General features: G+C 38.0%; 1 long non-coding RNA gene across 1 annotated transcript in view; it reads right to left on the bottom strand.

Moving 5' to 3' along the window:
* LOC108639459 overlaps positions 1 to 13,938 on the bottom strand; it is a 55,679-nt gene that overhangs the window by 10,327 nt on the left and 31,414 nt on the right. The window contains exon 2 of the long non-coding RNA XR_001920524.2: positions 4,767 to 4,838. This is a non-coding gene — a long non-coding RNA (uncharacterized LOC108639459). The remainder of the gene's footprint in view (positions 1 to 4,766; positions 4,839 to 13,938) is intronic.

Below are 13,938 nucleotides of genomic sequence, written 5' to 3'. Positions count from 1 at the left end.
AACCCCAACAATTCTGTGATTCTGTGAACTTGAGCAGTGCAGTGTGTGTGCAGCACTAGTGACCTTCTGCCTCTGCCAGCCCAAGAGGAGAAGGGGATGTGTCTGTGTGTGCCTGTGTCTGATGTGAGTCCTGAGTGTGGGGCCTGTTGGGGCAATGCCTTATCTGTGGCTGCTTATGTGAACAGCTGTGTTCGTGTCGCCTGTGTATGTGTGTGTCCACGTGTCGGTGTGTCTGTGTGTTTCTGGGATACATACTTACCTTTTCCACAAAGGGAAAAGCATCAGCCATGTCCATCAGTCTGAATAGAGGCCCCAGATCCCTGGGAACCAGGCTGGGCTCCAGTGGCCAGACAGAAGGAATTCGCAGGCCTGGAACAGCTAGAGCTGGTGAACACTTGTAGCAGCTTAACATTATGCCATTGTAACACTATTATCTGGTTACTTCCCAAAACTAATTTTTTTTTCTCTTCCACTGTCCTTTAAAGTTACAAAGATATTATGCTTATAAAGACATCCAGCACAGTGATTAAGAGCAATATTTTCAGTGACTACTTCTCTTAGGTTCCTCCACTTAAAATGAAAAAAGGTTCAGCATAAATTATTTTCAGTGGATTTGAATCTTGTCATAATGTTGTAGTTAATAAAGCTGGAGCCCTTCTAGGGCATGTGAGGCCCTTAGTGCCCTGTAAATAAGGAATTAAAAAAAAATGAGGGATGAAAAATTGTTTGACATTTTTGAAAATTTGACTTCTGATGTGGTTAATATCACACAGCAGATGTAACAGGCCACAGCTCATTGCCTGAGGTGAGCTAACTGAGCAGAAACCACAAGGAGAGATTATACCCACAGAAACAGTTTATTACAAGAGAGCTGAAGGGCATTGGCTGTGAATAAGCGAGAGAAATTTATGCTATAGTTTAACCATCACTTTAAACTCCTGAAGCTGACAAAAGAGGCATTTCAGCCTTCCCCAGATTACTTTTACCTATGCTGTGCCCACACAAACAGTTGTGCTGGACAAAGGGAGGTGATGGCAGAGGAGCAAGCAAAATAAATATTCCATTTTTAACTTGGAACAAGGTTTTCTGCCTAGTTTACCACCTGCAAACACAAACTTTTATGTTGGCACAAGTGAGGAGTTAATATAAGGATGGGAATGAATGGTTGAGCAAGGGAACCATAATGAATCTCTTTATTTAGCTGGTCTATGCTGCATAAAAATGACTGCAGAATTATGGCATTGTAATTGCTTTGTGAATAAGTAGGAAAATAGATTTCCTTATAGTTCATAGCATAATTCAGATTGGAAGGTTACCTAGTCCCAACTCCTGATAAGAACAGAGCACTTCAGCAGTAGTTGAAGTGGCTCAGGGCCTTCCTTAGTTGGGTTTTGAATGTTTCCATGGTGGAGATGGCACAATCCATTTGGACATTTGTTTCAGTTCTTAACCCTTCTTTGGAAATAATTTTTTCCTTATGTCCTATTGGAGTTTATTTGGCAACGTATGTCATCTAGGGAAGCCCTGACCTGATCACTGTATTTCAAATGCAGCCTCCATAGTGCTGAATAAAGAGAAATAATTGACTTTCTTGATCTGCTGGCTAAGCTTTTGCTAATGCAGCCCAGTATGTGGTTAACCTTTGTCACAACAGGGTACATTGCTGACTCACATTAAACTTATGGGCCATCAAGATAACTTCCCCGCTAGTCCTTTTCAACAAAGCTCTTTTCTAGCCCTGCCTGTCCTGTTGCATGGAGTTTTCTCTCTCCTTGCAGACCACTAGCATGTGATTGTGTGGGATGAAATAGCAGTGATTCAGAAAACTTGGAAAGAAGCCCACATTGAAACTATTTCTTAGAGTGTTGTCCTAGTCTTTTTGGGTCCTCAGAAATCTGCATTTTTTTTCTTTCCATATCTCCCTCAGTTTACTAAGGTTAACCTTACCCCTCTTGCTTTCTACACATCTATGATCCTCCTCTTTGGAAGTTAAAAGTAAACATAGAAACAGCAAAACTTCTAAAAATTGAGACTATAGATGAGAAAGGAAAAGGATAAGAAGGCACAAACATGATGCTTAGCTTTGCAGTTATTAGGATTCTGGCACAGATAGTAGATTGCATAAACAATCGAAACAGAGACTATGTAACTAGCATATGTTACTAACATTAGAATAATGTTGCCAGTGTCAGATAAAGCTCTTTGGAAAGTACATTTTGTTCCCTTTGTAATGATTTTGCTTTTGAAATTACTCTGTATGAAACTCTTTAGTTGTTACAAGTGTGACTATCCCTGCACTGTTCAAATGCCTTCCCCTACTTCATTTTATTTCTTATCAGGAACAGCGCTCCAAACACTCGTCTCAGTGTTCATATCAAAGCAGACAAGATCCAGACCTCTGAAGGACTGAGTTGCTTTATGCATTTTTGTTCAGCACAGAGAACAAACGCCATACTTTCAAGAGTGTGAGGTGTATTTGTAGCGCCTTGCCCATTGCAAAGAAATTTTTCTACTCTTGATATTCTCCTTTGCTCATTCTTTCCTCTATTGTCATAACTGAATTCATAAAACAGTTCTTTATATATTTTGTTTTATAAATGGAACATTCTTCAGGAACAGAGCAAGAATGTGTGCACAGAAATCACTCAAGAGTCGCCTCTATTGGAAAAATACCTCTTACTTTCAATAGTGAAAATTAGTAAATTTTGACATATGAAAAACATGAATTTATTGTTTGCTCACCTTAAAAATACCATTTCACCAAGCAAAGTAATTTAGGAGTAACTTGTTTCATATTCTTTTACTTCTATAATAATTTAAAGACACACCTAATTAAGGTATCATTTTAAGTGGGAAGAAAATGTGATTTTTAAGGTTCAAGAGTAAAGTTTAGATTCAGGTGGTGCTTTTTATTCTACAATACAGTAGCTCTGACAAAAACATGCATTGTATTCCTTTTTTCAAGTTCTTGCATCAGGTTAAGAGTTTATTTTGCTATTATATCCATCTCAAACATGCTAGGAAACTACTTTCTCATTATATCCATCCCAAACAGCAGCAGATTATTAGCCCTGAATTTGACAGGGTGAGATTGAACTGTACCAGTTTGAGAAATGGTAACAGTTAGAATATTTTGTGTGTTTGGAATTATTTGTCTGTGAAGACCTCCCACACACTTTGTTCCCAGTTTTTCTTTCCAGTTATATAGAATAATACATGAAAAATAATACATGCAAAAATTTTCAGAATAAGTATAACCTATTTCATGAATAATTCATTTCTGTCTTGTACGACTTCATTATGTCATGTATAACTAGCACTTTGTACTGTCAGGCTGAAAAGCTACAAAAAGTGTTTAACCGTGCAGCATAAATTCATAACTTGTAATTTGAAAAGTGACATGATATTGCACAAGTCCTAGCATTTTTCAAATATGCTTTCCCAGATACCTTATTTAAGATGCAAAAAATACAAAACTTAGAGTTATTTTTTTCTACTCATAGAGGTCTGCTTTTATAGCAGCAAATCATATATTTCATAATTTTCACTCTCCGAACAGCTCTCATAAAGGAATTATTTTCAGCTATTGGTCTTAATTGTACAAGATAGCTAAACCATAGCTAAATATTTCATCAGTTATGTCAGGTTAGAGAATATAATATTATACCCATCTTCTAAGTGAGGAAACTCCGGCACTACTTACAAACTAATGGCTGTTGTTCCCTAATTGCCTAAAGAAACAGCAACACAGCTGTGAGTTTGCTGTGGTTTGAAGCCCCAAAATGACATGTCCTGTCTGGTACCTGCACATTTGGTTAGTTGGTTGGTTGTTCCAGTGGGAAGAAGATGAAGATTTAATTTGAGACTGTATTTGCAGCTACAACTATTTGCTTATGTTGGTATTAATATTCTTTCATGCAGTTTCATAGGTGCTGACCACAGAATGTGTTTCTGGAGAAAATTTTCCTAGAACGATGGTAAGTTGCATATGGGTAGGTTTGCCTTGGGATGCCCTCCTGCAGAAAAGGAAAGCAAGCAGCTGGCCTTCCTCTTCTTTCATCTCAAACTATGCAAATGAGTTACAAGGTCCGACCTTCAATACTATAATGTAGTCATAGAATCGTAGAATTGTTTAAATTGTAAAAGATCTTTAAGATCAAGTCTCACCATTAACTCAGTACTGCCAAGTCCACCACTAAACCATGTCCCTAAACATCTATATGTCTTTTAAAGAAAGACCTCCAGGGATGGGAACTCAACCTCTTCCCAGGGATTTATACTCCCAGTAGAATCCCCAGAGATTTAATGACAGAAGGCTTTCTTTCTCACACAAATAGCAGAAAGAAAAAAAGAAGTCACTATAAAGAAGGATAAGAGTCTCTGTACTTAGTTTTAGACACCAAAATTAGGTGCCTGAAATTTCCCTTTAGAGGTGTTTTGAAGGCCACACTTTTCTCTATTGAATAGAGAGGGAACCTGAGCGCTTACTTTGATATTTCTTCATTCCAAGTTTAAGTTCGTGACAGGTGCAAAGTAAATCTCATACTTCTTTGGGTTTTTTTCATAGTGTGAAATATACATTTCTAAAATTACTATTCATGGGTACTAACAGTTGTTCCTCTGCACTGTTTAGAAACAGCTGCATTCAGGGTCAACAACTTCATTACCTAGTCATAAATTCAGTTAGGAGTTGTGTGTACAGATCCTCACTGACTTGCTAGTGTGTCCAATAAGGAACAGAATCAGGATTAATTGTTAAGTCTTACCATTCTAGTGTCCTTCAGTCTCAGTGCTACAAGCAGGCTTTTGTTTTAATTGCTTCATTTTTCCATCACAACCTGGAAGACAGAAGAATCATAGTGATTGATATGGATTTCTTTTTCTGGTAAATAAGATTTGTTTTGCATTTTAAACTGTTGAACAAGGTCTATTTCTTTCAAATACATATTTTTCCCTTTAAGCATACCATTATATATATATCTCACGAATGCAGAGAAAAGATCACTACACAGAAATGGGACATGAATGACATTTTGCTATCATGTATCATCATGGTTTTAAAAATAATATGTTTGTTCAGATTTCTCTCTTCACAAACTGTAATCCAAGAGCAAGGCGACCTCATAGCAACCAACAATTACAGGCAAAACATCTCAGAAACAGTCTTTAAAGGATAAAGCCTCAGGCAAGTTCTGTTTCCTGTAATGTTAGACGAAAAGTTAATACAAAGTGAGTCTTCAAATGAACAGAAACTAATTTGATACTTGGCAGTAGCTAAGGAAGAGCTTCTTTCTTCTTTAACTTCTTATTTTGTTTTGCTTTTTCTCTTCACACAGAGAGATTCTGTAGTTTTTCATACTTCTTCATCAAACCTTTAAGGCAGAAGAGTCTAGATAAGACAAGTGATTCATTGAGCCAGACTTCCCAGGTGAAAAGTGTATGTTAAAATTACCTATGAAGAATGCAGATAGGAATTTTATATTTGCCTATTCCCTACAACAGCCTGGCATGTGAGATTATGCGGACATGCAAATTTTCTTACTAAATTCCATTTTCACAGTCTTTGAACCAGCAGTAATGCTGGGAATGCAACTACTGCTCTTCTCCATTCAGTATGCAGGTCACTATAAAATTGCTGGTTCAGAACCTCCTCATCTGGCCTGCTATCACCTTTTCATGTCAAAAAAAGTTGCTAAAGACATCAGTTCTAAACCCAAAGAGGACAAATAGATGACTCTGCCATCATCTCTTTGTGGAGGGGTTCGCTCGATGTTTCCTTGGAACACCTGACCTTGCAATGTCATTGCAACAAATTAATTCTGGCCTATAGGTAACTTATTTGTGTAGAAGTTGGCAGAAATTGGATGATTTATCAATCTTGTCCCTCATTTGCAATTGTAAATAGAGTATTGAATAGGCAAGTTCTATTTTCATCATACAAATTGACTGTCTGGTACAGAATTATTCAAATACTAATCCTAATTTGCACCCTGTGCAATACTATTCAAGTCAAAGGGTAAAGCTGGGGTTTTGACCTCACACAGCAATTGACCCATTTATTTTTCATTGTGTTCTGTTTGATGCTTTATTTATTAGAGAGTAAAGACTGCACACAGCCTGCAATTGTAATCCCTCAGATGAAGAAAAAAATTTGAAGTCCTTTTCTGAGGCAGTTATGCAGCTGAGTACTGTGATCTTCATTGCTGAGCCGTGGTTGTCACCAATTAATTAATCTTACTTCTAGTCCAAGTTTTAAAGCAATGTAAACTTCACGTGGTCAACACAGATCTTAGAACCTTCTTCCTCCTGCTGTGTTGCTAGAAGGTTCTCTAGCATTAAGGATGTAGTTGCATAAAAGGAAGAGTTTGGAACTGACTACTCTTTTTTTTTCTTCAGAAAATGTATTTAACTTGTTATTGACTTTTCTATCACCTTGGCTATCCTCGCTCAGAGACACCCAGATTCATTATTTACTTGACAAGTTTTCAAACAAGCACCTTGTGTTTTCTCTCATATTCTCCCCTCATCTAGGGATATCTTCTGCATAACTCTTGCAAATTCATCTCACTAACATTCCTTAATTCCTTCAAAGACTTATTTCTTTTACTGTGAAGTCTAAACATTTGTGAAAATCATTGGGCAGCTCATATTTTAGAACCTTACTGATTTGGTTCATGAACATTGTTCCAATAGTTTCAAAGTTTTGATACAACAAACTGCCCATATCATAAAATCATAAAATGGTTTGGGTTGGAAGGGACCTTAAAGATTGTCTAGTTTCAACCCACCAACCATGGGCAGGGATCCTACCCACTACATCAGCTGGGTCAGAGTCCCATCAACCTGGCTTTGAACACTTCCAGGGATGGGGCATCCACAACTTCTCTGGGCAGCCTGTTCCAGTGCCTCACTACTCTCTGAGTAAAGAATTTCCTCGTAACATCTAAACTAAATCTCTCCTCTTTTGGTTTAAAACCATTTCCCCCTTGTCCTATCACTGCCTGCCCATGTAAAAAGTTGCTCTTCAGCATTTTTTATAAGCCCTTTCAAGTACTGAAAAGCTGCAATGAGGTCTTCCCAGAGTCTTGTCCTCTCCAGACTGAACAACCCCAACTCACTCAGCCTGTCTTCATAGGAGGTCCTTCACAGCTCTCCTCTGGTCCCACTCCTGCAGGTCTTTGCTCTGCTGAGGACCCCAGACTTGCACACAGTACTCTGGGTGGGGTTTCATGAGGGTAGAGTAGCAGGGCAGAATCACCTCCCTTGACCACACTTCTTTTGATGCAGCCCATGGTATGATTGGCTGTCTGGGCTACGAGTGCACATTGCCAGCTCATGTCCAGCTTTTCATGCACCAGAAAACAATGTCTCTTTTTTTAAAGCTTTAATTGACATTTTCCTCTGGATTTTTTTTTGGTTTAATATTTTCAGTGGTGCCTTTCCCAGTATGATAATCTGTGACTCCCTATAATAATAATGAATTAGAAAAACACAATACCACATAGCTGCTTTTTTATAATGTAAACATGACTGTAATGTAAATATGTTCTGTTTGTATGATTTTTACATGCAAGAAAAAGTTACAAAATTAATTGGTGGATTTTATGTATAGTTCAAAGATTAATCCTTACCCCAACAGCTAAATACAAGTCAATAAGATGAGGGGAGACATAGAAGCAAAATTATGAAGGTGAAGTCCGACACCTTAATTCCATTTTTTTCTTTTCCTTACTTTATCTGCTCACTCTTACAGCCTGTCCTCTAAAATGGTGTCCAGCTCCCTCACTTTCTTTCCCTCTGTCTCCGTTATGGATTTTGATTTGAACCGTAATATACACAGACTCACTGTCATGAAGCAAATAAATGGAATGCTATAGAGCACTTGCCTACACACTTCACAGCTTTTCTTGTTCATGAATTTGTATCTTAAATTTATTGTTTTAATATCTTAAAGTCCAACAGCTTATTAACTGCTCTGACACTCAGAATACACTTTTTTTGATCATGTGCCACTCATTCTAATGGCTTTGTTTTTTGAAGGACTACTAAATCTTATAAGCAGAGGTTTAATTTCCTCCTCTGAAAGGAAAGGAAAAAAATTACTAAAGTACTTGATGTTGGTTGTATAGCAATGAGGTATTCATCTCTATTTCTGTCTATTGAGATGCTTTTCAGTCTAATAATTGGGAATTGATCATTGTAAAAATCTATATTACAACAACAAAAATGACATATGCATTGCACTGATAGGATTTTAATATTGAAATCAATTTTTCATAATAATATTGTATGGGGATGCATGAACTTTTCACACTTAAAATGTATTTTGAGAGCTTCAAGAATACTTAGTATTTCTAATTATTTCATGCAGATTTCTATTTCCCCACTTGAATTGTTTAGTTAATAAGTACTGGAATTTTAAAATTACATTCTCTCACATTTTTTTCATTATTATGATGAGAATTTTATCTTCTTTGGGCATTTATATTTCCATAGGTAATAAGCATAGTCAGTTGTTTCAAATCTCCTGATTCTGAACTGGTTTCTGCAGTTTTTCATACTGTAAAATTAATTACAAAAGTTCAGTAGTAGAACAGTTGATGAGAATCAGGTGTTGGGTGAGGGGCAGAATGGAGAAATTCAAAATGTGGAGAATTAGTTGAAGGAGGAAGAACCTGAAGAGGGATCTGAGCCACAGAGATTGAAAAGCTGTTTCCTGTAGTCTGCGTATTAAAGTGTTTCAGGTTCAGCAGGAGAACATGGCAAGGTGAGCTTTGTGGCAAGGTGGTCTCCATCAGATGAAGCTCTTACCTTTGATACACTAGTGTCCATTTCCATCAGAACTTGACAACTAGGAAAAACTTTCTGTCTTAATTTTCTCCTGCAATAAGTGTAGTAACAAACAGGCTAGCACAAGCCCTGGCAAAGCATCGCACTAGAAGAGAGCATACACACGAAGAAAAGTAAAGGTCTACAATATACCTCTCAGTGGAGGCAAAGGCATCCTTACCAGCTGTGAAAGCGTTAGAGGGGATGCTGCTCTCCACAGGATAGAACCCATGTGGTCCCTACATGGTTCCAAACTGACTCTTGCCACATGATTCCAGATCTCTGGAATCAGCTTGGAGCATCTGCTGCTCTTCAATTTGTGTGAACCAAAGCTGTGTTTCTATCTCAGTCAGCTAGAAGCATTGAAAAAAGAAGATAAATTCAACCTTACCCTAAAGTTTGATGCTCAAGAAAAAGAGGTGACCCAACAAGTAGGGTATTTTGAGGAGCAGATTCTGAATCTATCTGGGACAGGCCTTGCATTTTTAGTCTCTCTTCCATTGTTTTTATATCTGTTCTATTAGATACCATGGATCATGCAGGAAATGGGGGCTGGGAGACTGATTCTCTCCTTTACACTTAAGCAGAGGTTCTTGTCACGAATGGTGTCATTCGGTACTGGGTGTCCGTGTTGGGGGGCTGGCAGTGGGGGCTGCAGGGCAGTGGGGGCTGGCAGTGGGGGGCAAGAAGTGTTTATGGCTGCCCCATGCTGGACACAGCATCTTGGGGAAATGATATTTTGAAAAGGGCCAAACACTGCAAATGCAGTGGAGACTGAGGAGAAAATGTGAAAGAAACAGCCCTGAAGACACCAAAGTGAGAGAAGGAGGAAAGGAGGAGGTGCCCCAGAGCAGAAACAGAGATTCTCCTGCAGCCCCTGGAGGAGACCATGGTGGGGCATAGGAAAAGTGTGAGGAGGAAGGAGTGAAACAGTGGAGTTCTTATGGACTGGCTCCAACTCCCACTCCCCATCCCTCTGCATCATTCGTGGGGGAGGAGGGAGAGGAGCTGGAAATGAAGGAGTGCTGTGGATCCTGGGAAATAGACAGGGCTGGGAGAAGGGCAGGTGTTTTTAGTTTTGTTTTAGTTTCTTACCATCCTATTCAATTGTCAATAAATTTATTTTCCCAAGTCAAGTCTGTTTTGCCCATGACAGTAGGTCGGGAGCAATTTACCTGTTCTCATCTCAACCCATAAGCTTTTTCATCATATTTCTTCCCCTGTCCAGCTGAGGAGGGGGCTGAGTGAGTGAGCAGTTGGGTGAGATTTTGCCTGTTAACCACTGCTGAACCACCACACCTACAACACAGGATGATACATGGTCTTTAGTTCTGTCACTGACTGACTATCCATAACTTATTCCTCTGTCTGAAAGAGATTTAAAGATATTTCCCTTGGAGTAGCACCATAGGCTTTAAGTATCTAGTATCTATAAAATGGTACCTCCTTGTTACTCTTCATAATTATGCAGTGAGTAAATAGTATATAGTGAGTGTAATAGGCAGTGAGTTGAATGTATATTTGTTAAACAATCAGCAATATCACAAATACAGATTTAAGGAGGAAAATATCTCAAGTAAAAATGTGCCAGGATGTGCCCCTTGGTTAATGTCTTTTATTTGACTATTGACAAAATGATTAGCTAATTAAGAGCAGTATGATTATTTTATTAATAAGAATTAATATCAGATATTGATAATAATTAATGATGCCATTGCAATTCAGATGACTCAACTTCCTTTTTAATATTCAACTTAGCCATTTTTCCCAAGGCATTTTAAGACACTCACAAGATTAATTGTATTTAGGTGCAATTGCTGTTTGTTCTGACTAGTAATAGCCTATTGACTTTCTGAGACAATGGCATAAGATCAATGAGGATTTGGAGAAGATGAGTAAAGTAAGTCCACAAACACTGATGTCTTGAGTGACATAAATATCTTCACCTTTTCTACTTTGCTTTATGCAGTCAAAATTAGACAAATTACTGGTCAGTGTTGCCTTGCTGCTCATGTGATTGGGAAAAGCATAGGCAGATGAGGGCTGCTATGCCAAGGCAACATATTTCCTATTGCAGTATGTGTCTCTGGTCCTAGCACATATGGTGCGTCCTGTTCTGATGTGGGTCTTGGCTCTCTGTACCTTGTACAGCAATGAAATAAACCTCAGGGGTTTTTTATTGAAGGTTTTAATGTTCTAGTGGAGATGAATCCTTCTCCCCAAGGTAAAAGCCACTCATGCATATAGGTGATTTCTTCTGTAGTCACTACTATGTATGATGTACTATGTGAACCCAATGCATCTGCACAACTGATAGATTTCTTTTTTCTTTCTTTCTTTTTCACTCTGAGGCTTAATTCCCCTGAGGTAAAATTCCTCCAAGTTTAAATTCTTCTGAAAAAAAAATAAATTAAAAAATTAAAGAGTATAATTTCAAATTTACTTAATTTTTATATATTTTTCTGAAATATGTCTCAAAATATCTCAGTACAAAAATTTAAGTAACAAATACTTGATTTTTTTTAATTTGCTGACTTTTCAATTTAAGTGTTTGGTAACTTTGCAGAGGGTATTACATATTGTCTAATGGTTCTATGAATAGTGCTGCAGTTTCTGTGTCTCCTGTAAATTCCTGTTCAGCAACTGAAAATCTTTTTTCTCTCAGGTACACAGAAAATCTCCTGGTTTCCACTGACAGCAAGTTATTCAGCAGCTCTGCTTACATTCTAAAAGTTGTTAACTGCTTGGACCCAAAGAGATCTGCAAAAGAGAGGTGAGAAGCAAGCCGACCAGAAATCTGAGTGGCTTTTGTAGGTTCTGTCATCTAGTTAGCTAAGTTCTGATGGCAGTCTAGGTAAGTGGTTATACCTGAAAGTATAGTTTTCATGGTTTTATTGGAAATTGCTGACTAGAAGAATTTGCTTTAAGTAAATAACTCCTCTGTTCTCCAGAAAACCTGTGGGGAAAAAAAAAAGGAAAGCTGAGTTTTCAGATCTGTTTGTCAAATGCTTCTCATAATTTGATAGAAGTACATAGTCACATTATTTGTACATCAAGTATTTATTTATTTATAAGATTATGGGGATTTTGCATATGAAAAATGCCCATATATTCCTATAGGCCCATTCACATCATTACAGTTATTCATGTGAACTTTTTATAGAACTGGGGCCTTGTGATCTCATCCGTATACAGAACAGTCACAGATTCCACCCTGAAGGGCTTTCAGGTGAATGAGTATGTGACAAAGGAAAATGTCATCATATGTGTTTTCCGTGACACGCTGCATTAACCCTATTTCACAAGGAACTGCTGCCCTTGTCATCTATACAGTTGAACCCTTGTTGAACTATACAGTTTTAGTGTGCTGTATGTAAAAGTACATGCCTTAATGACCTACTGAGTTTGCTAGTCTAACTTTGGACATTGGCACTAATACCAGCAGCATTAAGAAAAGTATCATTAAGAGTGTCTTTATTTCAAACCTGCCTTCATTTTTCTGTTCAAATACCTGAGAATTCCTTCATTTACTATCTGAGGTTTAAACCAAAGCGCAAGAAATTACTAAGAGCACACTGTTTCTTGTGTGATACCTTTTTTGGCAGTATCTGTCTTTAGTTTCACTGAAGTTCTGTGACAAAGAATAGAAAATATTCCTTTACTTGGGATTCTTTGTCTTTCCACCATGCCTTGCCCCTTACACTTTTAAGAAATGGTATCATGTCCTCCTTCAGCGTGAAGACATACTGCCTATTAGCTGTGACTCTAATGAAGGTTTTTGACCCTGACTACAGGAAAGTGATACTGCTGACAGAATGTAGCCTACAATTTTGTGAGTCCTGATGGGAAGAAGCTTTCCAGTATTTCTCTCCATCTTTATACAAGATCAGTTTCATTTGAAAAGCTATCATGTTTCCCTATAGTAGTGCAAATTAGTCAACTGCTTCACTACATAGGTGTGGTTTTGGGTATGTAAAAACAGTACATCTGAGGGGGACATGATGTTGGGGAGCCTGTAAAAGCAGTATAGTGAAGGCACATGAAACATGAATGTCAATGACAGGGAATAGCAGGGTGCTGAGAAGGCAGTGGTTAAAGTTGGGGAGATAGCATGAAAAGAAAATGCAGAAACAGCCCATGGTTCATTACTGTCACAGTTCCACTTTTAAGGTTTCTCCAGAAATACTCCTAGCACCCACGCATTTCTTCTGTATCATCTGCTTGCACAGCTTATCCCTCCCCACTGCTTTTCTGTTTCCCTGGTCACAGCCCTACAGAATTCCTTGTTCTACCACCTGCAGCTCCCTGACAAAATTTCTCTTCCTATCTCAACCTGTGAATCATTTTCCAGAATGTGCCTCTCAGCACCAGGTAAGAGGTATGAGGGGTGCTGGAACATAGTCTGAATGAAAAAACAGGGAAATGGAGCGCATAGAGCTCTCCTATCTACTCCAAAGGAATTGCTAATTTAAAGCAGTAAAGCTGTGTTAGCAAGTCACTTGCCCTCATCTTGTTTTGAGCTAGCTTAGGAATCTCCATGAGCTGCTGCACTGTTTTATCAGGGCATACCCTGTCTAATCCCTCAACTGGGCAGAGGGACAGTCTCAGTGTGTTGTACACACACTGTGCAATAGCCATGATTGCATAGTTCTGGTATTATTAAGTGGTCCTTCCTTATGTTAGCTAAGTGAACAGACACAATAACAAACTGTTTGACTTTGTATAGATCTCTCCTAGACGTAAAAAGTATTTCTTTAACAGATATGTCTGTTAGCAAAAGGGCTCAAACCTATTTGATATTTGGCATGTAGAGAAATAAAAGCAAAGGCAAAAGGGAAACATGAAATTTTGTCTGAAGCAAAGTCATCCTCTTAGTCACCTGTAATTATGCACCTAGCAAATATTTCAAGCAATAATAGGCTGAGGTCTGAGAGGTGTATAAAGGCTATTTGTAAAGAAAAATATTTATAAATATTGTGGTTTTAAAAGTGTGAATGTATTTAAATAAAAAATACACACAGTCTCAATACCATTAAAGTTTGCTGTGTAAGAATAAATATCTAGTTGCAATGTGTCAAGAACATAAATGAGAAGGATTGTCATGCATGT

Source organism: Manacus vitellinus, unplaced genomic scaffold (genome assembly GCF_001715985.3).
Source record: "Manacus vitellinus isolate BGI_N305 unplaced genomic scaffold, ASM171598v3 scaffold_2_pilon, whole genome shotgun sequence".
NCBI classification, from domain to species: Eukaryota; Metazoa; Chordata; class Aves; order Passeriformes; family Pipridae; genus Manacus; species Manacus vitellinus.
The sequence above is the reverse complement of the archived record's forward strand: the minus strand, read 5'-3'. Positions and strand labels throughout refer to the sequence as shown.